This window comes from Strongylocentrotus purpuratus, unplaced genomic scaffold (assembly GCF_000002235.5).
Source record: "Strongylocentrotus purpuratus isolate Spur 01 unplaced genomic scaffold, Spur_5.0 spur5_scaffold_14, whole genome shotgun sequence".
Taxonomy (NCBI): Eukaryota; Metazoa; Echinodermata; class Echinoidea; order Camarodonta; family Strongylocentrotidae; genus Strongylocentrotus; species Strongylocentrotus purpuratus.
The window spans coordinates 16266883-16271731 of NW_022145599.1; positions in this window are offsets into that span (position 1 = coordinate 16266883).

Below are 4849 nucleotides of genomic sequence, written 5' to 3' on the forward strand. Positions count from 1 at the left end.
CCAAAACTCTTGCAAGGCACCTTATACCAGAAGAGAATGGTACTCTGTTCATATGCCTGCCTCATGCAGACCAAGAGACAAGAAGCTTACCATTGTCTAGTCAAGAGCATCGTTTGAGTCAAGAAACTTGAGTGCAGAACTATAGGGCATCAAGAATCACAATTTACATTTCTCATTAAAAATTTTGACTTTGAATGAAAAAGATGCTGAAGCAAGGAAAATGGCTCTTCACTATTGGTGATTTAATTTTTGTAATGTATTTTCAGGTCACATGTATTAAAGGTAATACAAAGTTTTGGGAAATTCAGAAAATTGGGTGGGTAGTAATTCTTTACAATTTTGATATTTTTGGATACCCCTATGGATGTATCATAAGCACTAGAAAATTTAGCCCCTAAAATACCCCTGTTTTCGAGAAAAATTGAATATAAAAATTTACTGGTGCTCCCGGTAAATGTTGATAAATTTCAAATAGCTCCTACGGCCTTACAATGGTAGATGGGACCATCAAAATCTCACAATATACGGTTGTGATATATAATTTCCAAACGGGAATAGCTAATCGGTCGATTTTAATCAAGACATATTGTTTTATAGCTTTATTAATAGCTTGACCTTGAGCTGGAGCTTTACAACATAAAGAGTTTATTATTTACAATTTCATAACTTTAGACTCAATTTCAACCGCGACAATGATCACTGAATATTGAAGGATTGCATTTGCTTCCAATATGTTCATTTGAACCAAATCCATGACCCCATACAAAAACTTTGTATTATCTTTAATACGTGTTATCCCATTCATAATGCGAGCAAGCATAGAATATCAAATATCAGAACAAACAAATGTAATTTATATGCATGTATTGTGTTAGAATGCGTATAATATTTGCAGAATGGGGAACTTCTTAAATTGTCAACGACCATACTAACATACATGTAGTAGTAAGAAGTGCCTTGAAATATTTAATAAGATCTGGGGGGTGTTTCACAAAGATCCTAAGTCAAACTTATCTCTAAGTTGGACTTAAAAGTTATGGAAAGCCATTAGCATCCTTGAAAAAGTTATTTTAAAAGGCATAAAATGTTGAATCGAATCTTTCGTATTTTCTATTATCATGGGAGATTTCATGTTCTTGATGTGGAATTCATGGAAAGTCTAAAATACTTGATTTTTCGCTTTTGAATATATTTTATTTTAAGGGTACAAATGGCTCTCCATAACTTTTAAGTTCAACTTAGAGATATGTTCAACTTAGGATCTTTGTGAAACACCCCCTAGGAATGAAAGCTTTGACTGAGGTCCAAACATGTGTAACATTGCTGAAATTGTTACAGGACTACATTTTGTATGAAACAGCTATTTTTCTGTACATTTTGAATGTTATAGAGTACCGAAGCTGTGACGTCCTAAAAATCAATTTTTAGAATTTCTAATTTTTTTCTTCATTTTCCGAAAGAGCATCAAAAATAGTGTCCATATGTCGAAAATCAATTGAATATGTCAAGTATTGGCTGAGATATGACCATCTGAATAAATATATTTCCTATAGGAACTCGGTGTTATTTGCTCTGGCTCCTAATGGTTAGGAGCCAGAGCAAATAAAAAACACTGAGTTCCTTTAGGAACTACACTTCACCACTCTATTGCTGTCTATTAGCCTTTAGCATCAAACCTTCTAGTTTACAAAATTCCAATGTTATCAAACCCTGAATACGTACATGAATACAATTACACATAAAGAAATAGTATGCACTGTTCAAATTATAACATAGTGTTGAAATTTCTTTTGGCAGTAAATGTAATTGCACAGATATTGTCTAATCAAGTTGAATGTTAGCTGTTTGATCAGAAATGTGCATTACCATGTCTTCCCAAAGAAGTAGAATGAGGTAACTACTAATACATTGCAGTATAGGCTACAACAAACTCTATCACATATTCAAATAATTTGAGCTGCACACAATGTAAACTGCCTTTGACAAAGGAAAAACTATGTTGGTCCATTACAAAAACCTCTACACCTTATTTATATGGTAATCGGTTTCCACGTGCAGTGGGTTTCAAAATTCGCTGACACCAGACTTCGTGGAAAAGCACCATGTGGGTGTACAACTCTGCACATAGCAAACCTGTGGTCCCATCAAGAAATATTACCTCATAGTCTCTCGGAGTGTTCTCGGGTGAGGAAAATATAAGATGATTTTTTTTTCTCCCCATAAGGGGGTTTGGTAGAAAATGTAGAGCGTTGCCTAAGCCTATTGGTCATAGAACTGAAGGCTAATCCTGATTCCCGGTGATTGACAACACCTGTTATTAGATAAACACCCGAATGGTGTCAAATTCCCCATGAGAGCCCACTACTATGCGTCTGTAAACATAATATGGTTAGCGAAAGTTCAGTGTATGTCAAACTACAAGGAACAACATAAAATACAATCTATTCCCTTTTAAAACTCGACAGAAACTGAGCTCATACTTGGCATTTGGATCAAATTTACAGTGGAATACAGGCAGAAGACTTCCTTTGAAATATAGTTTCTCTGGTGACCCTTCAAAGTACCTGCACATGTATATCCTCTGAGTGTGAAGTGGTGCTACCCAGGCACTTGTAGGTCCTTACCGTTGGTGGTGTGTGGTCATTAAAGAGGTACCGAGAGTACCAGCTCTTTTTCTGTCTTGTCACTCCAAGAAAATTGAAATTGATATTGAAATATGTTGCTCACATTTTCACTTACTTACATGCAACTGGTTTTATGCAGTGACATACCTTTCCTAATTCAGAACCTGAATAGTGTTGTAATTAATTAAATTAGCTGTTAAATTATTGGTATATTTTGTCTGTCAAGAGCCAGAGGAGCATTGTTTCCACTAATGTTCTTTGGCAAAGACATTAATCTACATTTGCCACACTCGACCCAGGTAAGGTAAATGGGTACCTGGTATGTTATTCCTTGAAATCCACTGTGCCCTTATAGACGTTATATAATGTGATATGGGCTATACAAGAACTGAATATTATTATTATTATTATTATTATAATTTTATGTGATGATAGTAACACCCTCCTGGCTTATAGCAGGTGATATATTATTTATTTTCATTTAGTTTTGCCTTTGATCAATCTTCAACGTTACTCCTTTAAATACTTCTTTACAAAAAGGGTAGTACTCACTTTGCAAACATGTCATTGCTTTATAGCTGATGTGTTCATGCTATGATTGTATACACAATTACACACTTTAATTAATATTGCATGTTGACTACTTTGCAATGTGAACAAAAATCAGCTCCAAATGCATGTACTGTCAATTGTCTGAATAAAGTAAAGAGTTTCAAGATATAACCGCTTGAAGTAAAATAATACAGTTTGTTGATTGTCAAAGTTTAGCCGCAAGTCTGAATTCACTAAGAGAAGATTTTCATGATGTAACCGCTTGAAGTAGAATAATAGCGATTCCATATTGTTGATTGCCGAAGTTTAGCCGCAAGTCTGAATTCATTATGCTTTTCATGAAGGGTGATGTGATTATGCCTACAGGCCATAAGGCTTTCAAAATCTCATTATTTTTGTTCAAACCCTAGCTGCTTTGTGATGATAAAATGTCATTAGGAAGCTGATGACTGATAAAATAAGAATCTTATTTATCATTGTATTGCTGTAAGTTGAATTTCCTTCTGCAGATTACAATTGGTGTGTGAAAGTAGTATGTATAAACGTAGGACCATGCATCTCGGATTTGTAAAACTGGAAACATTGTGAAATAATACCTTTAAGGATCAGATTCCCATTGCTGCAGTACAGGTATGTGGCTCTGTCAAGTAATATGTGCAAAACACTGAATGTTTGTAGAAAAGAACAAATTGAGGGGTCAGTGACACAAAGACGTAACTCCATTTTGAGTGGTTTATGTGCCGCTGAGCACTTTGGCCTTATGGAGTTAAGTCTATGTTTCACTAGCTATTGACTTGGATGGAGTTAAGTCTTTGTGTTTCCTGGAAAGCCCACATTTTTCTGAACATTTTGATATCAAATACCCATTTTGGCAAAATATGGAGTTACGTCTTTGTGTCACTGAACCCTCAAAATGTTAACCCATGAAACACCAGGGGGGTGTTTCACAAAGATCCTAAGGTGAACTTATCTCTAAGTTGGACTTAACAATTATGGAAAGCCGTTAGCATCTATGAAAATATTTTGTTAAAGTTATTTCAAAAGGCATAAAATGTTGATTCAAATCATTCATATTGTCTATTACCAAGGAGATTTCGAAAAGTCTAAAATACTTGTAATTTTTGCTTTTGGAAATATTTAATTTTAAGGCTACAAATGGCTCTCCATAATTTTTAAGTCCAACTTAGAGTTAAGTTTGACTTTAAATCTTTGTGAAACACCCCCCAGGCCTGAGACAACTTGGGTATGATCCCATTGGAAATGCATGTTAAATATAATCGAAATGGACTCCAATGGATTAACCATGTTGACTTGGATGTAGTAGATGTATGTATATTAAAGTCATTTATGTACAAATCTTGAACTGGCGTAATGTTTGTTACTTTGTCTTGAGCTGTAAGTGAGTTAATGATGTGTTCTTTGGAAGAATTGGTACAAATAATTGGGCATAATATGGGTAGAATTGAAAATCAATTTGTAGGTGACATCTGACACCCCATCCCAACCTTTTGGGTCTGTTTGGAGGGCTGTCTGTGGATGCTTAATCCATCAGCTATGGTCGGTTGACAACCTTTCTGTATTAAAACGAGTTAGATGATTTAAGTATTTTCATTCATTCATTCATTTTATTTCCAATTCTCGTAAAAAAGACGTTCAACAATACATTATACATA